The 23,604-nt window shown below is 43.1% G+C and overlaps 1 protein-coding gene across 11 annotated transcripts in view; it reads right to left on the reverse strand.

The window, feature by feature from the left end:
* mbnl1 (muscleblind-like splicing regulator 1) overlaps window positions 1-23,604 on the reverse strand; it is a 331,477-nt gene that overhangs the window by 86,321 nt on the left and 221,552 nt on the right. The gene's annotated exons all lie outside the window — the stretch shown is intronic.

Consider the following 23,604-nt stretch of genomic DNA (forward strand, 5'->3'; position numbering starts at 1 on the left):
CATACTCGCACTGTACTTGATCTGTAGCTGTTACACTTTATCCTGCCTTGTTAATGTTTTACCTTGTTCTGCCCCAATGCTCTGAGTAAGTTCAAAGTTCACAGGAAATTTTGTTATCAAAGTACGTATATGTCACCATATGCTCTCCTCACCTAAGATTCATTGTCTTGCCATCATTCACCATAGAACAAAGAAATACAATAAAATCAATGGAAAGCTACACACGAATCTGATAAGCAATCTATGTGCCAAGGAAGACAAGCTGAGCAAATACAAGTAATTAATTAAAAAAATGAGAACAAGAGCCATAGTGACATTGAAAGTGAGTCCATAGGTTGCGGATTCTGTTCAGCGTTGAGGAGTGAAGTTATCCACGCTGGTTCAGGAGCCTGATCGTTGAAAGGTATTAGTTGTTCCTGAACCTGATGGTGTGGGACCTAAGGCTCCTGTATCTGCTGCTCGATGTCAGTAGTGAGAATAGGGCATGGCCTGGATGGTGGGGTGGTGGGGCGCTTAATGATGGATGTCGCTTTCTTGTGGCAGCATTCTTTGTACAGTAGATGCTCTATTATATCGTGCTCACAGCGTATTTGTGATATGTGATATATTAATTCCAGCATTTATTGCACATCCTTATTGTCAAGAGTCCTCAGTGGTAAGTCTGCAGTTACACACAGGCCAGACCAGGTGAGGATGGCAGATCTCATTGAGTTGTACAGCATGAAAACAGGCCCTTCGGCCCAACTCATCCATGCTGACTAAGTGAGCCAGTCCCATTTACCTGTGTTTGGCATACATCCTTAACCGTGCTTATCGTATTCATAGTGTTCTATTACATCCTTAAAACAAATGAGACTGTTGCCATTCATGTGACCTCCTGAGGTGGTACACTACTACAATAGTTGAGGGGCTTCCTCACCCAGTCTGGCCCCTCCCTATCCAGTGACGGTAGAACCCTGTACCCCAAGCCCTTGCAGTGGCTGCATCCCTCAGCACGTGCTGCTACAGCCCAGAATGTGCTGGCAGACCAACCAGCTTTGGGCAGACGTAAGGGCGTCTTTTGCTGGGTTGATGATCTTCCAGCAGCACTTGACGTCCGTCTCCTTGTGTGTCCCTGGACAGCCCGTGGATCAGTGAGTCCTCTGCCACATAGCTGCTCAGGATGAACTGCGACACAGACCCTCGCATCTTTCTCTTCGCAAACCCAAGACTGCAAAGAGGTGAGTAGCCATCCTGTCCCCACTACAGTCATCCTGCTGGCAGCATGTGGTGGGAGTGATGGCCCAGGAAAGCTTTAAGTGGGGCGGGCCCTCTGACTGCCCAAATAGACAGTGTTTCGTTGCCTATTGGTGAGGTCTGGCGATAAGGCATCCTTCCAGATGGCCTGGGCAATCTGTATAGGAACCATCCACCGTGTCCATCAAATCCTTCTCCTGCAGTGCCTGCAGGACATTCTGTGCTGAACACTGCCTGATGGACTTGAGGTTAAAAGTTCTGGTGCGGGAGACCTTTTGCACGGAGGACAGGTGGCGCGGCAACGTGCAGCTGATCATGATTTAGAATTCCGGAGGAGGCGTTTCTGCCAGAGCACAGATGACCTGAGGCATGTTGAAACCGGATTAGTTCACCTGACTCTCCCCTGACCCTGCACTGGTCTCTGCTGATGGATCAGCAGCCTCATTCAGAATCAATGTGAAGCATTGTTGGCTGCAAGTGATTGTAAACGTCATCAATTGATGGAAACACTCTTTAAAACAATTCTCCTTCCAATTTAAAGTTTACCAAAGGAAATCTTAACCAATTCAGCAGCCAAGGAAAGGGCGGGAATTACAGGGAATACAATACAATGCTGGCTTTATATATAAAGTTCATATCTGCTCCCTAGACATGAATGAGGTAAGGAAGGCAGGAGATAACCAGCGTGGGTGTATCTGGTCATTTGAGCAAAAGAGTCACAGATTCATGGAGCACTGCTACACAAAAACAGGCTCTTTGGCCCATCTAGTCCATGCCAGCCTGGTCTTCTGCCTAGTTCCACCTACCTACACCTGAACCATAGCTCTCCATACCCCTCCGAGCCATGTACCTATCCAAATTTCTCTTAAGTGTGTACGTGACCATGGTTTCATTTACTGTGGGTGTCACTTTAAAATGCCTAAATGAGGCGGGGCTATGATGTCAGTATAACAAGCTGTGGGCAGACCACTGGGATTTTCAGAGGAGAGGGGGGAGGGAGAGAGAGAGAGAGTGGAAGTTTGGACCGCAAGCTGGCAGACACTTGCTGCAGCAATGGGTAAAGTCTGACACTTTCCCATGTCCTGAGAAAACTGGGTTGATCCACAGCACCCAGCGCACATTGGATGTGTGACTGTCACTTCATATGATCCATACGTGGATTTTGTTGGAGTACCCAGTGGTGACCACCTTTGTTAACCATTACATGGTTTCAGGTATGTTATGTGGTAACCACATATGTTAAGCAATATTCCGTGACTGTCACCTTGTGATATTTCTACGTAGGTTTCAGGACGACTCGACAGATAAGATCTTTGGCAACCGTTACTTCATTTTCTCAGCGTGGAACCTGTGGAATTCTTCGTGATCCTCCTCTCTACACAATAACGTGGATTTATAACTTTCTCCCCTCACTTATTTCGTGGATTACTGGACCTTTCTCGTTTGCCATCTTCAGACTTTAAGAACTGTTCCTAAGCTTGACAGTTTGGGAGCCACACACATACATAACACTGTTAACTTCTGTTTATTTTGTTTAATCTCTTATATTTTTGGGTAGATACTAATAAATATAGTGGTTTTAACTTTAAAACCTGACTCATTTTACCATCTATTGCTGCTGGTACGTAACAAGTGTTACAATTAACCCAACATCCACCACCTCTGCTGGCAGCTTGCTCCACAATCACACCATCCTTTGAAGAGGCTTACATTCCCTTTAAATCTTTCAGCTTTCACCCCCAACCTATGGCTCGAGGGGAAAAGCTTGCATTTACTGTATTTCCCCTATCAGAACCCCTCATCATTTTGTATACCTCCATAATATCTCCCCTCATTCTCCTACATTCCAGAGGATAAATACTCAACCTTTCTCTTAAACTCAGGTTCTCAAATCCCAGCAACATCCTTGTAAATTCTTCTACACTTTCAATGGATGCATTAAGAAGTTCTTAAGTTCTCAGTTTTTGACTGTTTTCTCATTATTAGGTGATATATTAATTACAGCATTTATTGCACATCCTTATTGTGAACACAGTTAAGAGTCCTCAGTGCTAAGTCTGGAGTTACACATAGGTCAGAGCAGGTGAGGATGGCAGATTTCATTGAGTTGTACAGCATGAAAACAGGCCCTTCGGCCCAATGCATCCATGCTGACATATTGTGTTTGGCATACATCCCTAATCTTTCCTATCCATGCACCTTCAGGGTGCCACAGTAGCATAGCAGTTGGCGTAATGCTATGACAGTGCCCGTGACCCGGGTTCAATTCCTCCACTCTCCTTTATGAGTTTGTACGTTCTACCCTTGACTGCGAGAGTTCCCTCTGGGTTCTCCGGTTTCCCCTCACCATTCAGAAAATGTACGGGTTAGTGGGCTAATTGGCCACATGGGTGTATTGGGAGGCACAGGCTCGTAGAACCCAATGAGCCAGCCTGCTACCGTGCTGTATCTCCAAATAAAAATTAAATATATAAATGTCTTCTAAATGTTCTCACTGTACCTGTCTCAACCACTTCCTCTGGCAGCTTGTTCCATCTACCCATCACCTTTTGTGTGAAAAAATTGCCCCTCAAGTCCCCTTTAAATCTTTCCCCTCTCACCTTCAGAACATGCCCTCCAGTATTGGACTCCCCTCCCCTGGGGAAAAAGGGGTGTGATCATCCACCTTATCGATGTTCCTCAGAACACTGTAGACGCCTATAAGTTCACCCCCTCGGTCTCTTTTGCTCCAAAAGAAACAGTCAGAGACAGTTCTGTCTCAATCTCTCCAGTCCCAGAAACATTCCACAACTCTTCAGTACATTTTGTAATTTAATCATGTTCTTCTTTGAAAGGTGTTAATAAGGTACAACTGTTTTGCTTCACAATTACTGAGACCAATTTCAAGTCCGTTTTGTTAATATATTAATTTCCCTTACTACCCACATGGCAGGGTTCAGACGCATCTCTGCCAATGGAAGGGGCTCCCTCCCTCTGCTAGCCTGCAGGTCACCCTTGGGCAAGATGTAGCACCTGCTGAGTCCCCCGATCAGGGTCATGTCAAACCATGGGTGCAGATGGTGGATGGGCGTATGAGCAGCTGGTACATATCACAAGTCCTGGTTATGGGATCACAGACACTAGGCAGACGATCTCTGAAGAGTATTGATAATGGCTGCAGTTACCCATCGTGTAAAGACACCACACAAAAGAACGCATTGGCAAATCACTTCCGCAGAAAAATTTGCCAAGACCAATCATGATCCCCTATGTCATATGGCACAACACATAATAATGATGAAGACTAAATTCCCAAGTGGGACCCCATGCAGTCACAGGGAGAATGTGCAAGTTCCTCACAACCAGCATCTGAGGTCAGGAATGAACTGGGGTCCCTGGCACTGTGCTACTGTACAAATCACCTTTCAAGTCAAATGGAGTTTATTCCATTTACCATACATACAGATAAGCTGAGGTACAAGCACAGTGAAAAACTTGCTTTGCAGCAACATCACAGGCACATAGGTTCAGCCAATACACACAATATGCACAAATTAATCATCAATTATACAACAGTGAAGACACTGCACAAAACCAAAACACGAGTACAACAAAAATACACAATCAAAATCAGATTTATTATCAGTGTTACGTTACTCTGATTGGACGGTCTTTGATTGATTCTGTATGGTTATTATTCTATAGATTTACTAAGGATGCCTGCAAGTAAATGAACGTCAGGGTTGTACTGTATATGGTGACATATATGTACTTCCAATGAACTTTGAACTTTGCTTTGTGGCAGACCCATGTCCATGGCAATGCAACAATGCAAGAAGTAGTCCTCAGTGTTCTGTTGTTGAGGCAGGGTTAGGGTTATGCAGGCTGGGTCAAGAACCAACTGGTTGTTTGGAGGAATGTAGCAGTTCTTGAACACAGTGGTCACCTGAATAAAGCAAAAGAGGTGGGTGTGCAAATTTGTATTCCTATATTGTAACAATGCAGTTATATATCCAGGTAGGATACCTTCCAGAAAGCATTCTCTCTAGATGCATAATAGCTTGGTATCGCCTGCTCTATTGGTTTTGTTTATTTTTGTATTTGCACAGTCTGTCTTCTTTTGCACACTGGTGATTTGTCAGTCTGTGTGTGTTGTTTTTCACTGATTCTATTGTATTTCTTTGTTCTACTGCAAATGCCTGTAAGAAAATGAATTTCAGGGTAATATATAGTGATATATACTGTATATCCTTTCCATGATAAATTTGCTTTGAACCTTGCTGAGCACATGATTGCAAGAATCTGCAGAGAGCTGTGGACACATCACAGAAACCAGCCTCCCCTCCATGGACTCTGTCTACATTATTCGAGGCCCCAGTAAAACAGCCAGCACGATCAAAGACCCCACCCACCCTCGATCTTCTCTCTTCTTCCCTCTTTCACTGGCCGGGAGATACTGAAGCCTGAAATATGTATCACCAGGCTGAAGGATAGCTTGTATCCTACTCTGACAAGACTGTTAAATGGTTCCCCAATACAATGAGATTGAATCTTGACCTCACAAGCTACCTCGTTATGAACCTGCACCTTTATTGTTTGCCTGTGCTGCACTTTCTCTGCAGCTGATACACTTTTTCCTGCATCGTTATTGCTTTAACTTGTTCTACCTCAATGATCTGATCTGTATGAACACTAGGCAATCAAGCTTTTCAATGGATCTCGATCATAAACCACGTCTGATTCTAATGTGCGGTGGCGCTTTCAAGTGGAGGTCCAGTGACTTGAAGCAAACTGAATTTTACATTTGAATTAAACTTAGAAAAATTTCTACACCAATTATGCCAGTCCCTAAGACTCAATGTAATGAGTGCATGTGTGTTTCCTTGGAGATTAATATATGCTCAGTAGTCACATTATCAGGTGCCTCTAGTACCTAACAAAGTGGCCACAATGTATGTTGACGGTCTTCTGCTGTTGTAGCCTTTCTACTTCAAAGTTTGACATGTTGTGCGTTCAGAGAAGCTCTTTTGCACTGTTGTGATGTGTGGTTACTTGAGTTACTGTCGCCTTCCTGTCAGCTTGAACCAGTCTGGCCATTCTCCTCTGACCTCTCTCATTAACAAGACATTTTTGCCACAAAATCGGCGCTCACTGGATGTTTCTAGTACTTGGCACCATTTTGTGTAAACTGTTTAGTGGGCCACATTTCAAATAATGATGAAACTTATGTATGTGAAAATCCCAGGAGATCAGCAGTTTCTGAGATACTCGAAACCATCCTATCTGGCACCAACAATCATTCCCCGGTCAAAACTACTTAGATCACATTTCTTCCCCATTCTCATGTTTGTTCTGAACAACAACTGAACCTCTTGACCATGGCTGCATGCTTTTATGCATTGAGTTGCTGCCACATGATTGGCCAATTAGATCTTTTAGGTGCACATGTGTACCTAATAAAGTGGCCACTGAGTGTATCTGCATTAATAGTAAAACATAGAAAGGCTAGGGTCCAGGATACTATTGGCAGTATGCGAAAGCTGAAGCAAAAGGAATTTGCGTGATTGGCAGATTGTCAGTTTGATTGGCTTTGGTAAAATTAGTGCTGGAGGTAACGGGGTTGGAATGTGAAAGCGAGAGGGGCAAGGCATAGACTCCACATGATGTTTTCCCTCTGACTATCATATCAACAACTTCATGGCCAAAAGCCCGGAATGTGCTCAGTGACCGTACTGGCTGAGGCTAACAATCCCCTCAGCACCACAATCTCGCTGCAGGTCCCAATTAAAAGGCATTAAACCCACCCTGCAGAAATACCTCAAACCTATGGCTGCTTTGAATGGGCAGAATAAAAATGGGATTGTCTGGAAACCCTGTCACAAGCTCAGTGTGCTGACCCTGACACAGTCTCCATTATTATTAATTGTGCAGTCATTACAAATGAATTAATAGCTGTCATTCTGAGTGGCAGGAAATTGCTGAAAGCTGCTTGCTCCCTGGACAGTATTTTTACGTACTTATCGATACCATCACTGAGACGTCACCTAAATCTGTTTCCATCTTAGCTCACCATATTCATTCCTTACCCCTATAGAGATCTATATCTTATTCATAGAGTCGTACAGCACTACAACACAGAAATAGGGCCTCTGTGCCAAACTATTAATCTGCTTAGTCCCATTGGCCTGCACTTGGAGAATAGCCTTCCACACCTCTCCTATCCACATACCTACCCAAGTTTCTCTTAAATATTGAAAACCAAACCCGCATCCACCCCTTCTGCTGACAGTTCGTTCCACACTCTCACCACCCTCTGAGTGAAGAAGATCTCCCTCATGCCCCCCTTAAACATTTCACCCTTCACCCTTAACCCATGACCTCTGGTTCTAGCCTCAACCAACCTCAGTGGAAAAAGCCTGCTCGCATTTACCCTATCTATACAGCTGATATAGATATCCATTTCTATACCTCTAGTTTATCCATACCATACCTTACTTTATCTATAGCATATCCATATTTTATCTTATACCATACCCCACATTATCCACACCATAACTATACCTTACCACAAACCTACAATTACTGTAATTATGTAATTGCAGACCACAATCAGTAAGGATAGGCAGTGACACCTCCAGTACGATTAATCTAAACATGGGTGTCCCACAAGGTTGCGTCATCAGTCCCCCTACCCTATTCCCTGTAATCTCATGACTGTGTGGCCTCTGTGACTGTGCGCACTAACTTCATCTGGAAGTTTGCAGCTGATACCACGGCAGTGAGACGCATCTCAAATAACGACGAGTCAGTGTACATGAAGGAGATACAGGGCTCTATGACATGGTGTCATGACAACATTTCTTCAATATCAACAAAATAAAGGAGGTGGTCATTGACTTCATGAAGGAGTCAGTACATATGCTCCTGCCTACATCAACGGTGTTGAAGTTGACAAGTTTGAGAGCTTCAAGTTCCTGGGAGTGAACAAAGCCTGTCCTGGTCCAACCACATTGATGTCACGGCAAGGAAAGCTCACCAACGCCTTTAGCTCCTCGAGAGGTTGAAGAAATTTGGCTTGTTCCGTCGATCCTTATGATTTTTTTTTTATCAATGAACCACAGAAAGCATTCTGTCTGGATGCATAATGGCTTGGTGTCGCAATCATCTGCATGTGACTGCAAGAAACTGCAGAGAGCTGAGAACACAACTCAGCACATGATAGAAACCAGCCTCTCCTCTGTGGACTCTGTCTATACTTCTCATTGGCTCAGTAAAGCAGCCAGCATAATCAAAGACCCCACCCACCTGGTCTTCCTCCCCCCCCCACCCCCGGCCCACCCCATTGGGCAGCAGATACAAAAGCCTGAAAGAATTTATCACCAGGCTCAAGGACAGCTTCAATCCCACTGTTATCAGACTCCTGACTGGACTTCATGCACTCTTGGCCTCACAATCTACCTCGTTATGATCTTGCACTTTGTTTACCTGCGCTGCTCTTTTCTCGGTAGCATTTGCATTTATTCTACATAGTTTTGTTTTAATGTATTCTAGCTCTATGCACTGTTCAGGGATTTGATCTGTATGAACAGCAAACAAGGCAAGCTTTTCATTGTATCTTGGTACATGTGACAATAATAGACCAATACCAATACCTGATTCTTATCATATCCCTGTCCTTAACTTATCCTGATCAACATCCATATCCTTATCAATATCCATATCCAGATCTCTGAAGTCTCAAGAATGAACAGCACCAATGTCAACCTCCCTTTTTTGACTTTAGAACAGAGATGATGAGTGATTTATTTTACCAGAGGGCGCTGAATCTATGGAATTCTTTGTCACAGGTGGCTGTAAAGGCCAAGTCATTGAGTGTATTTAAAGCGGTGGTTGGTAGGTTTGTGATTAGTCAGGATGTCAACGGTTTCAGGGAGAAGGCGGGAGAATGGGGTTGAAAGGGATAATAAATCAGCCATGTTGGAACAGTGAAGTAGATCCGATGGGCCGAATGGACTCATGCTGCTGCGATATGTTATAGTCTTCAGGTCTTAAAATGACGTTTATCCAATATAATACATCTGATTTGATTTTGTGTTCATGTTCCTGTCAGTATCTTGGCAATGCTTTGGTGCCATGGTAATGTTTCGTACACGCCATGTTGCATGACAGTACAGCATAGAAGGAGGCCATTCGGTCCATTGTCTTTACCCTCCCTTTCAAAAATTAAACGAATCCAATGTAAGCTCCTTCCACTTATTTCTGCAACCTTGCTTTCTCGAGACTTAATGCAATTTCCTTCACAAAGTTACCATTGGTAGGCTTGGTACAGTGCTATATGGTGGCAGCGATCACTGATTCAGGTTCAGTTCGGGCCACTGCCTACAAACAGATTGTATGTTCTTCCCATGACTACGTGGGTTTCCTCTGGGTGCTCTGGTTTCCTCCCACAGTCCAAAGGTATACGGGTGTGTCAGTGTGTTGTGGGCATGTTATATTGGCAGAAGTCTGGTAACTCTTGTGGGCTGCCCCCAGCACAATCTTCACTGATTTGAGTAGATTTGCCCCCAGCACCATCTTTACTGATTTGATTTGGCTCATGTTGAATGACGATACTTTATGCCCGTGCCATCTGTTGTGTTTTACATCCTTTACATTACTATCTGGCTTTGGAATCTATAACTTATTGTTTATTCACTATATACAGAATTCAACACGGAAGTGGGACATCTCCTTAGGGCAGTCAATACTCTAGGGATGGTGTCGGGTGGGAGAACAGATTACAATACACTACTGGGAACCAAGGAATCTTGGAATCCCACCTGACCCTGGCAGGGTTCCTTACCTTCCCATAAGGTCCACGAGTCAGTCCTTATCAGAGGACCTGAGATGGAGAGGGTCAACAACTTTAAATTCATTGGTGTTATTATTTCGAGGACTAGTCCTGGGCACAGCGTGTAAGTGCAATTACAAAGAAAGCACAGCAGCACCTCTACATCCTTAGGAGTCCATGGGATCCATAGACGTGTAGTGAAGACTATATTGTATTTGCTATGGAAACACTAACGCATTTGAAAGGAAAACCATACGAAAGTAGTGGATTTGGCCCTGTACATCATGGGTAAAGCCCTCCCAACCATTGAGCACACCTACATGAAACACTGTCACAGGGAAACAGCATCAATCATCAGGGACCCCCACTCCCCAAGACATGTTCTCTTCTTGCTGCTTTCATCAGGAAGAAGGTACAGGGGCCTCAGAACTCACATGACCAGGTTCAGAAACCAACCATTATTACCCCTCAACCACCAGGCTCTTGAACCAAAGGGGTTAACTTCACTCAACTACACTTGACCCAGCATTGAAGGGTTCTCACAACTTATGGACTTACTTTCAAAGACTCTTCATCGCATGTTCCACAGATTTACTGCTTATTTATTTATTTATTTATTATTATTATTTTTATTTACACTGTTTGTTGTCTTTTGCACACTGGTTGAATGCCCTAGTTAGGTGGTCTTTCAATGATTCTGTTATGGCTATTATTCTAAGGATTTATTGAGTATGCCCGCGAGACAATGAATTTCACAGTTGTGTATGGTGACACATACGTAATTTGATAATAAATTTACTTTGAACTTTGAACGTCTCCATTGAAATGAGTGCGTCACTCCTCCTACACAGTGCCCAGGGTGTCGTCCCATCTCATGACCTCAAGCACTTGGGCTTGGGTCCACAATCTCCTCACTCAGAAATGAGAGACCAACCCAGCCACACTGACACTGAACACCACCAACAACCAACTGGAATATGTAACAGGAGCTTGCCATCTTCTTTAGGTCTGAAAAGGTCAGAACAGCAGCAACCACTGCTCACTTCCAACTTAAAGCCCATAGATCATTAACACTGTTAATGCCAGGAACATTCATGGCCATTCTGGAGCCATCGAAAACGCACAGGTAAATGAAGTCCAAATCAGAATCAGGTTTATCATCACTGACATACGTACACCCTGTGGCATTTTTATTAGCTAACTCTTGTACCTAGTAAAGTGGTCTGTGTGTGTGTGTGTTTGTAGCCTTCTGCTTATGTAGCTCATTCTCTTCAAAGTTCAGAGTGTAGTGTGTTCAGAGATGCTCCTTTGCACACCACTGTTATATTGCATGGTTATTTGAGTTACTGTCTCACTCCTGTCAGCTTTAACCAGTCTGGCCATTCTCCTCGGACCTCTCTCATTAACTACGTGTTTTTGCCCATCTGCCACTCACTGGATGTTTTTCATTTTTCACACCATTCTCTGTAAACTCTAGTTGTTGTGTGTGAAAATCCCAGGAGATCAGCAGATGTTAAGATACTCAAAAACCCCTGTCTGACATCAACAATAATTCTACAGTCAATGTCATTGCAATCACATTTCTTCCCCATTCTGATGATTGGTCTGAACAACAACTGAACCTCTTGACCATGTCTGCATGCTTTTATGCATTGAGTTGCTGCCACACGATTGGCTGATTAGATATTTGCATTAACGAGCAGGTGTCCAGGAGTAACTAATAAAGTGGCCACAGAGTGTATGTCATGAAATGTGTTGTTTTCATGTACAGTGCTGGACATAAAATTTACAATAAGTTACAAAAATAACGAAATAGTGCCTGAGATAAATAACAAGGTGGTGTTCATGGATTCATGAACAGTTCAGAATCAGAATCAGAATCTGCTTTATATTCACGGACTTACAGTATGACGTAAAATTTGTTGCTTTGTTACTGGTAAGTGTCAATGTGAGACTAAGTTGGAAGAGGGGCAGCCCTCTACTCATTTGATTGGTTCTGCTGAAAAGATACCACAAATTAGCGTGGTGTACGAGTTTAAAAATGACCCTTCTCTTCAACGTTCATGATCTCCACCGCAGGAACACTGTGGCTGCTGTGTCCATCGCCATATAAGAATCGGAAGGTAGAGCAGTCGACTCATTCTTTCTTACCTGCTTCACCAGGCTGATCTTTTAGCTCAGCTTCACTGACCCCACACCCATTGGTATCTAACAACCTATCCATACGAATGCACTGTGCTAACATGCTGAGATCTAAGCAACCTGTGACAATGAGAGATGGGGGCAGTAATGCAAGCACAATGACTAGCTGGAGAGAGAGCAGAGGGGATTCACCAGGACATTGACTGGTTTAGAGGACTTTAGTTCTGGGGAGAAACTGTTTTCTCTGGGGGGAAGGAGGCTGAGGATTGATAGAACTATATAACCTTTTGAGACCAAATGTCAGAATCATAGAGTCATGGGCCAATACAACACAGAGACAAGCTTTTTGGCCCATCTGGTCTGTGCTGACCTGGTCTTTTGCCTACTGCCTACACCCAGACCATAGCCCTCCATTCCTCTCTCATACATATCTGTTCAAACTTCACTTCGATGTTGCAGTAGAGCCTCCATCCACCATTTCCACTGACAGCTCATTCCACACTCATGCCACCCTCTGAGTGAAGAAATTAGAGGTATTGAAAACATGAGGGCATAGGATTTAGATAATAGAAATAAGTTATAAAGGGTCAAAGGGGTGAGTTTTATTTTTTTAACAAAGAGTGTGGTTGATACCTGGAACTCATTGCAGGAGAAGGTGGTGGAATCAAACATGATAATTAGTTGTAATTAAAGTTTTCGATTGAGGCACTAAGAAAGATAAAACATAGAACAGTACAGCACAGAAACAGGCCCTTTGGCCCACAATGTTGTGCTGAGCCAACTAAATTAGTAATCAAATGTCTAACTAGACTAATCTCTTCTGCCTACATGATGTAAACAAATATCTGAGCCGTAAGGCTGTTTTATTTATTTCATTTGGGGATACAGCACAATAACAGGTCCTTCCGACCCATCGATCCCGCATCACACAATTACACCCGTATGACCAATTAACCTACTAACCCTCAAACAACAGGAATTCTGCAGATGCTGGAAGTTCAAGCAACACACATCAAAGTTGCTGGTGAACGCAGCAGACCAGGCAGCATCTCTAGGAAGAGGTACAGTCGACGTTTCAGGCCCTGACGAATGGTCTCGGCCTGAAACGTTGACTGTACCTCTTCCTAGAGATGCTGCCTGGCCTGCTGCATTCACCAGCAACTTTGATGTGTGTAACCTAGTAACCCTTATGTCTTTGGAATATGGGAGGACACCGGAGCTCCTGGAGGAAGCTCATGCAGCCACAGGGAGGATTCCAAACTCCCGACAGACAGCGGCGGGAATCGACCCCAGGTCAGTGGCACTGTAAGGTGCCATGATAGCCACTACGCTACTGTGCTGCCACTAGTGAATAAAAGTCACTGAGTATCAGAACTGACTTTCTGAAGACTGTAACAGACAAATCTAAAGCTCTGTATTCTAAGTAATATGTACACTTTGATGTTATTAAATCTAAACACTATTATTCATACAGCATAATTAAATATTGAAATATTCTTATTCTTGAACATAGAACAGTACAGCCCAGTGTTGTGCCCACCTTTCAACTCCAAAATCAAACTAGTACTTCCCTCCTACATAGCTCTCCATTTTTCTATCAATGATGAGTCTATCTAAGAGTTTCTTAATCCTCGCTAACGTATCCAGCTCTAGCACCTCCCCCAGCAGTGCGATCCACGTGCTTACCACTCCCTGTGTCACAAACCTACTTTTGACTTTCTTCCAATCGCCTTAAAATCATGCCTTCTCACATTAGCCATTCAGCACTGGGGGAAAAAAAATTAACAGTTTTAAGATTATTTTGACCAGTTCCTAAAATGAGTGATAACAGAAATTAACAAATTACACGCTAACTACGTTTTGAAGTTATCTCACTGAAGTTAATTTCTGCTGCTGAGGGTTATTTCTGCTTATGAGGGGCATGGATAGGGTAAGTGCAAACAGACATTTTCCGCTGAGAAAGGGTGAGACTAGAACTAGAGGTCATGGGTTAAAGGTGAATGGTGAATTGGTTAAGGGGAACAGGAGGAGGAACTTCTTCACTCAGAGGGTTGTGAGAGAGAGAAATGAGCTGCTAGATGCGGGTTTAATCTCAATGTGTAAGAGAAGTTTGGATAGGTACATGGATAAGAGGGTTATGGAGGGCTATAGTCCGGGTGCAGGTCGATGGTTCTAGACAGGTTAACAGTTTGGCACAGATTAGATGGGCCAAAGGGCCTGTTTCTGTGCTGTAGTGCTCTGTGACTCCTTAGGTCTCTGATGTGCTATGACAAACTGTGGGCTGGGACGGATATTCCAACTGGGTACTGAATGTAGTACCAGGACACTTAATTAACTCTTGAAATGTGAGAGAGAGAAGAAACACAAGTTGTGCTATAGGACACATGAATGCAAGATTACTTTGTTATCAGTTCTTGCATTGAACTGTTTAGCAGACTTTTTCTTCAAAAAGTGTATGAAGGATATTGGTTGTTGTGAAAAAGCAGAAAGTGAGTCATTGTAATATCTGAGAGTAAACATTTAAGCCAATCTTTCATCTGAGCACCTTCATTCCATGATTATCCCAACTGGGCTTTGTGTCAGGGAAATCGTGATAAACTGTTTCCACAGACAGGAACGTATTGGAAAATGGTAACGCAGAGGTTCGGAAAATATACAAGTTCAAATAGTATGAAGACAGCCAGGGAAACTTAAATCCAGTTGATTAAAATGAGGTGGAAATGAATGCCAATAGCAGTAATGATGAGCTTTAATCTGGATTGTTGTAAAACCCCATCTAGCTTACTAATGTTCCTACTTTATCTGATGTATGTGACCCCACACCCATAGAAACATGGTTAACTCTTAACTTCTCTTTGAATTGGAACTGGAGGTTGGATTGGAATTGCTTTTAGTAGGGAGTTGCATGCTTGTCATGCAGATCAAATCATTACACAGTGCATTGAGGTAGAACAAGAAAACCAATATCTACGCCATGAAGTGTTACAACGGCAGAGAAAGTGCAGTGCAGGTAAGACCATAAGACCCAGGAAGAGAATTAGGCCATTCGGTTCATTGAGTCTGCTCCACCATTTCATCATGGCTGATTTATTATCCCTCTCAACCCCAATCTCCTGCCTTCTCCACATAACCTTTGATGCCCTGACTAATCAAGAACCCACCAACCTCCACTTTAAATATATCCAATGACTTGGCCTCATTTAAAGAAGTGGTTGATAGAATCCTATAAGTAAAAGTGTAAAAGTTATAGGAGAAGCCAGAAGAATGGGGTTGAGATGGAAAATAAATCAACAATTGAACAGTGGAACTGACTCAATGGGCTGCATGGCCTATTTCTGCTCTTATGTCTTTTGGTCTTTTGGCATCGAGTGTAAGTAAATCAAAGCATTCAGGGAGAAAGGAAGAGAATAGGGCTGAGAGGGAAAATAAAGCACAGTGATCAAATGATGGAAGAGAATTGACGGGATGAATGGCCTAATTCTGCTCCTACATATGCGTTATGGTCCTTTACTGCATGGAACAGACACTCACACTGCACCCGTTGAGGAGCTGAACCTGGGGACTTATCGGTCCCTTGTGTTCTGCTCTGGTGAACACTGAGTGCTTGTGACACTGAATTCTAGGCACAATCCCAGAGCAGAAGGCAGAATTCCAAACATTTTTCTGCATGAATAATAAAACTGTTCCAACAGCAAACCCGCCTTGATGAGTCATCTTTTGGGAGTTGACACCAGACATGTGATCAGCGGAGGACTTTTGTTCTTAACCCTTAGGTTGCATTTCCATGTGCTTTCCCTCGCTGAGGAGGGAATGTAGTGGGGACATGATAACAACGACTCATAGGAGGAACTGCTTTCATAAACAAAACGGCTCGTCAGGGGATATATTCTTGTGACAGTTGGTAAAATTCCATCTTCCCCACAGCATATTGGTGCGATTCTACACTGTCATCACAGAGAGCACCCTCACATCAGCTGTTACTGTCTGGTTCGGTGCAGCATCCTGTCACAGTTCACACAAACTACAGCAGACTGTCAGGTCAGCAGAAAGGGTCATTGGCTGAATCCCACCGTCACTGCAGGACTTGTATGTGTCCAGAGCAAACAAGTGGGCAGAAAAAATCATTGCAGGCACTACCCACCCTGCAAAACTGCCTTTTCCAAAACCTCCCTCTCCGAAAGCACTATAGTGCTATTAAAACACAAACTTCACACCACCTTGAAAGTTTCTTCCCCCAGATAGTTAATCTGATCAACCATTCTAGTTAACCCCTCCAATCCCAATACCTGTCACTTCCATCACCACTCTGCACTGTAAACACTTTAAACCACATTTTACAATGCCGTTTACTTTGAAAATATATGATGGTACTTATGTGTATATATGTACATTTCATTCCATAACTTAACCTGTAAATTATATTCTATATACGTCTTTATTCTTTATAATTGTTGAAAGTTGCATGTCACAGCAACAGACCACTGCAAATTCCTTCATGTACACTCTGCAGCCTCCACTTTCTCTAGAGTTTACAGAGAATGGTGCAAAAAACAAAAAAAAACATCCAGTGCGTGGTTGTTCTGTAGGAGAAAACATCTTGTCGGACGAGATTGTCCAGACTGGCTCAAACTGAAAGGAAGGTCACGATAACTCAAATAACTATGCGTTACAACAGTGGTGTGCTGAAACGCATCCCTGAATGCAAGACATGTGTGCAGCAGGTACCCAGTAAAGTAGCCACTGTGTGTAGATATATATGGCGAATAAAGTCGAGCACTGGTCCTTGATCCTTGATGTAGCAAAACACTCCAGCCAGTTTGAAAGTGTGGTCACTATCACCACAGAGGAAACACAGGAGGCAGTTCATGCATGGCAAGATGCCACAAGTGATATTGAATAAGGACAGGACACCAGAAGTAGTTTGAAATAAGAACGAACATAGAGGTGTACAGCACACACCAGCCTATCACATCTGTGCTGTCCCATTTACCTGCACGTGATCTATATCCCTCCATTCCTTTTATATTCATGCCCCCATTTAAAAGCCTTGAAAACGCCATTATCAAATCGGTCTCCACCACTACCCATGTTAACCCATTCTTTGTATTGGTAAAATGGTTCATTATAATGTTACATGTACAGAGGTACAGTGGAAAACATCATTTTATGTGTATCCAGAGAGAACATTTCATTCATGTAGTACAAATGAAAAGCAAAATCAGAATGCAGAATACAGTTACAGAGAAACTGCGGTGCTGGTAAACAAATACGCTACAATGTCACGATGAGGTCAAGAGTCCATCTTATTGTACAGGAGGTCTATTCAATAGCCACTCTCAATGTAAAGTAAAACTTCTTTAAACTTTCCATGCCTCACCTTAAAGCTGCTTTCTCCATATTTGAGATTTCTACCTCGGAACATGACCATCTGACTACCTGCCCTGTAACTATCTGATTTTCTGGCATGGGCAGTGGCCAATACCAAAAGACATCCATTTAAAGTTGAGGGAAGATGTCAGAGGTAGGCTTATCAGATGGAGAGTGGTGGGTGCTTGGAACAATCGGCCTGGGGTGCTGGTAGAGGTTGACACCCGAGGGTCAGTTAAGAGACTCTTAGATAGGCATATGGGTGTCAACAAAGATGGAGGGTTATGGATTATGTCAGAGGGAAGGATAAGTTTGGTCATGTAGTTGGTTTATACAGCATAACACCACATAAGACCATCAGAGGCAATTAGGCCATTCAGTCCATCAAATCCGCTCCGGCATTCCATTATGGGTGATATATTATCCCTCTTAACCCCATTCTCCTCCCTTCTTCCCATAACCTTTGAAACCTTTGCTAACCAAGAACCTATCAGCCTCTGCTTTAAACATACCCAATGCCTTGGCCTCCACAGCTATCTGTGCAATGTATTCCACACATTCAGCACACTCTGGCTAAGCAAGTTCCTCCTTATGTCTGTTCTAAAGAGACGTCTCTCAATTCTGAGGCTGTACCTTTGGGTCATAGACTCAATGAGGTCCTCCCTCATTCTTCCAAACTCCAGTGAGTACAGGCTCAGAGCCATTAAACGCGTCTTATACATACCTATTTTCATTCCCTGGATCATTTACAGAAATGTCCTCTGGACCATCTCCAATGCCAGCACATCCTCCCTTAGCTAGAGGCCCAAAACTGTTCACAATACTCCATGTGCGGTCTCACCAATGTCTTCTAAAGCCTCATCATTACATCCTTGCTTTTACATTATAGTCCTCTCAAAATGAATGCCAACATTCAACTGCAATTTAACCTTTACAGAATTCTACACAAGGACTCCCAAGTCCCTTTGCACCTCTGATTTCTGAATTTGCTGCTCATTTTGAAAATAATCTACACATTTATTCTTTCTACCAAATTGTATGACCATAAATTTCCCTCTGTTGTATTCCCTCTGCTCCTTCTCCCAATCTGTCCAAATCCTTCTGCAGACTCTCTGCTTCCTCAACACTACCCGCCCCTCCACCTAGCTTTGTATCATCGGCACACTTGGCCACAAAGCCATCAATTCCATCATCCAAATCAATGGGATATAATGGGAAAAGAAGCGGTCCCTGGTCACCAGCAGCCAACCAAAAGGCCCCCTTTATTCCTACTCTTTTCTCCTGCCATTCACCCAGTTTTCTATCCATGCCAGTATCTTTCCTACGATACCATGGGCTCTTATCTTTTATCACAGACTATTGCGCAGCACCTTGTCAAAGGATTTTGAAAATCCAAATAAACAACATCCACTGACTTTCCTTTGTCTTTCTTGCCTGAAATTTCCTAAAAGAATTCCAACAGATATGTTAATCAAGATTTCCCCTTAGTGAAACCATGCGGAAGTTGGCCTATTGTATCATGTGAAAGATTGAATAAGTAAGGGCTTTTTTCCATGGAGAATGAAGAGTTGTTTGATAGAGGCATACAAGTTATGAAGAGCATAGATAGTGTAAATGCAAGCTGGCTTTACTTCACTGAGGCTGGGGCAGTCTACAGCCAGAGGTCATAGGTTAAGGGTGAAAGGTGAGATAATTCAGGGGAACCTCAGGGGGAGCTTCTTTACTCAGAGGGTGGTGAGAGTGTGGAACGAGCTGCCAGAGGAAGTGATAGGTTTGATTGCAACGTATAAGAGAAGTTTGGGTAAGTACATGAAAGGAAGGGGTATGGAGGTGCAGGTTGATGGGACTGGGCAGCGTAACAGTTCAGCATGGACTAGGTGGTTGTTTCTGTGCTATAGTGTTCTATGATTAAGACTCTATGTCAAGAGTGTGGGCCAGAGGACCTGGTTCAGTGCTGTATTATGTTCTGAGTTCCATGTACTGTCAGTGGGCACTTTATTAGTTACCTCTCATAAATAAAGTGGCCACAGAGTGTATGTTCATGGTCTTCTGCTGCTGTAGCCCATCCACTTCAAGGTTCAATGTGTTGTGCATTCAAAGATTCTCTTCTGCACACCACTGTTGTAATGTGTGGTTATTTGAGTTACTGTCACTTTCCTGTTAGCTTCAACCTGTCTGGCCATTCTCCTCTGACCTCTCTCATTAACAAGGCATTTTCACCCAGAGAACTGCCACTCACTGGATTTTTTTTTTGTTTATCACACCTATTTCTGTAAACTCTAGAGACTGTTGTGTGTGAAAATCCCAGGAGATCATCAGTTTCTGAGATACTCAAACCACCTAACAATCATTCCACAGTCAAAGCCAATTGGATCAGATTTCTTCCCCATTCTGATGTGAGGTCTGAACAATTGACTCTCTTGACCACGTCTGCATGCTTTAATGCATCGACTTGCTGCCAGATGATTGGCTGATTAAATACTGCTATTAACAATCAGGTGTATTGGTGTACTTAGTAACATCACTGCTGAGTATATTAACAAAAGCTGTGTGATCTGCTAACACATGAGGGCTTATTATTCAATGTATTTCAGAATGGTGCGGACTGTGGGTTCTAATCAGCTGCAGTAACCAGTGTTACATTCAGCTCAGGTATCTGTCACATCAGCACACTGACGTGCTGAACCCATGGCCTGAATCTTGCAGGGGGACGTGTGATGGACATAGTTATTGCTGCTTTCATTTCCCAGTGGTATCACTGGAGCTGATAGGTCAGAAAAACACAGATGTTTGAGAGCACTCTAATAATTTTCACCATCATTTTCTGCACAGCAGAATATTGGACTACAAGTTTTCCACCCCCTGTTCACACAGCGGGGGTGTCTGACTGTTTCTACCTCTAGGATGCTTGTCTGCTCATTTTAATATCTCTCCTCCCCTATTTGAAAAGCATTTCATATTGTCAAAATCTTCTATATCAATCAAAATGTAATAACAAAAAGCTGAATGTTCCAGACATGATTAGAATATAAAAAACAAGGATGTGATGCTGAGGCTTCTTTGATGTTGGTCAGACGGCATTTGGGGTATTGTGAACAGTTTGGGGCTCCCTATCTAAGAAAGGATGCACTAACAGCGGAGAGGGTCCAGAGAAGGTTCATGAGAATGATCCTGGGAATGAAAGGGTTAATGTACGAGGAGTGTTTGATGGCTCTGACCCTGTACTCACTGGAGTTTAGAAGAGTGAAGGGAAGGAGGGGTGGTGGCAGGGGGCATCTCATTAAAACCTACCGAATATTGAAAGGCTGAGCTAGAGTCGATTTGGGGAGGATATTTCCTATAGAGGGGGAATCCAGGAGCTGAAGGTACAGCCTCAGAATAGAAGGACACCAGAATTTATGTACTACTTATTTATTTTCTTAAATATTCTCATTGTAACTTATAGTAATTGTTTATGCATTGCACTGGACTGTTGCCGCAAAACAAAGAATTTGATGACAATATGTCAGTGATAATAAACCCAAATTTGATTCTGATTCTGATTAGTTTGAGGAAGAAGTGCAGGAGTCTGAAGATGCACACTCAGCAATTCGGGAACCCTTTCTTCCCCTCTGCCATCAGATTTCTGAATGGTCGGCAAACCCTCGAAGACTATCTCATTATTCCTCATTTATGGTGTTTATTTATTTTCATAGTTGATTTCTATGTCTTGCACTGCACTGCTGCCAAAAATCAACAAACTTTACTTCACAGTCAATCCTAACTCATGTCTCCCTAAACAGATCCTTTGCACCCTGTTGAAAGAGGTTCAGCAAGCCCCTGGTGGGCAAAGGAAATGTTTCAAAGGTAACATCAATATCAGCCTGAATAAATTCAACCTTACGTCAAAAATCTGGGAAGACATTGCACTCAATAGGTACACCTGGAGAAAATCTGTTGAAGAGGGAGCTATGCTGCATGAGAATGACCTTCGCTGTGCCACACAGACTAAGTGGCAGCTGTGAAAGGAGAGACTGAACAACTGAAAGACCCAACTACTAACCACAGACACCTCTTACTCTTGCCTACACTGCACCAGAATATGTGGATCCCAGATCCGCCTCTACAGACTGTCTAGAACTCACCAACAGACAATCAGCTACAGGAAGCTCATACTCGAATCAAGTGATCGCATTGCTATTATAGAATGAGAATAAACCTGATTCTGGTTCTGATTATGACTAGGGACTGTAGATGCTGGGATCTGGAGCAACTAATGAATTTCTGATGGTCAGGCAACAGCTGTTAGTGGAAAAGGACTTACTATTGCTTCAGGATTCCTGATGCAGGGCTTTGGCCTCAGATGTCAACAATTCCTTTCCTCCGATAAATGAAACATCTTATTTATACTCCTTTGAATGTTCTAGTATGAGGGGGGACTCTATCAGAGTGTTTCATGTGATGAGAAGCATGGATAAGGTGGGTGGAAACAGTCCTTTCCCCAGAGTAGGGGGGTCCAAAACTAAGGGGCATAGAATTATCATGGAAGATTTATCCTGAGGGGAAACGTTTTCATGAAGAGAGTGATGAGTGCACGGAATTGAGCTGTCTGGGTAAGTGGGTGAGACAAATACAATAGTGTCATTTAAAAAGCATTTGGATAGGTACATGGAGGGGTACGGCATGGAGGGATATGGGATACACATAGGCAATTGGGACTAGGTGGGTGGGAACCATGGCTGGCATGAACTGGTTGGGCCGAAGGGCCTCTATCTGTGCTGTATTGCTCTATGACGCTATGACTAACTTGAGATATATAACTTTTTGATTGCACACAACAGGAGAGACAGACTTTAATTCCCTCTAAGTGCTGACTATTCAGATTCTCTGAAATGCATTTAAGCAGTCAGGCACCGTAGAGTTAAGATAATAAAATTACAAGCCATGGGATGCCCTGTCTAATCAAGAACCTATCAACCTCCGTTTTAAATATACTCAGTGACCTGGCCTCCACAGCCATCGGTGGCAATGAATTCCACAGTATGACCGCCTTCTGGTTAAATAAATCGCTCCCCATCTCCGTTCTGAAGCGATGTCCTTTTATTTTGAGGCTGTGCCATATGGTCTGAGACTCTCCTACTATAGGAAAAATCCTCTCTACATCCACTCTGTGTAGACCTTTCAATATTTGATAGGTTTCAATGAGATTCCCTCGCATTCTTCTGAACTCCATTGAGTACAGGCCCAGAGCCATCAAATGCTCCTCAATCGTTAACCTTTTCAATCCCAGAATCATTCTTGTGCACCTCCTCTACAGCCTTTCCACTGCCAGCACATCTTCTCTTAGATAAGTGGCCCAGAACTGCTCACAGTACTCCAAGTACAGTCTGACCGTGTCTTATAAAGCCTCAACATTACATCTTTGCTTTTCTATTCTAGTGCTCTCAAAATGAATGCTAACATTGCATTTGCCTCCCTTAACCCTAACTCAACCTGCAAGTTAACCCTTAGGAAATCCTGCACATGGACTTCCAAATCACTATACACCTCTGATTTTTGAATTTTCTCCCCATTTAGAAAATAGCCTATGCCTTTATGCCTTCTACCAAAGTGCATGATATACACTTCCAACTGCTATTTCTTTGCCCATTCTCCTAATCTGTCTAAGTCTTTCCGTGGACTCCCTGCTTCCTCAACACTACCTACCTTTCTAACTATCTTTGTATTGGCCACAAAGCCATCAATTCAAATAATCATCAGCAGCCAAACAGGGTAGGTCTCATTTATTCCCACAGTTTGCCTCCTGCCAGACAGCTGATCTTCTATCCATGCTAATATCTTTCCTGTAATACTCTGGTCACTTAACTTGATAAGCAGCTTCATGTGTGGCACCTTGTCAAAGGCCTTCTGAAAATCCAAGTAAGCAACATCCACTGGCTCTCCTTTGTCTATCCTGCATGTTATTTCCTCAAACAATTCCAAAAGATTTCTCAGGCAAGATTTCCCCTTAAGGAAGCCATGCTGACATAGGCCTAGTTTATCCTGTGTCTCCAGAGTACCTCAAACTTCAT

This window comes from Mobula hypostoma, chromosome 4 (assembly GCF_963921235.1).
Source record: "Mobula hypostoma chromosome 4, sMobHyp1.1, whole genome shotgun sequence".
Lineage (NCBI taxonomy): Eukaryota > Metazoa > Chordata > Chondrichthyes > Myliobatiformes > Myliobatidae > Mobula > Mobula hypostoma.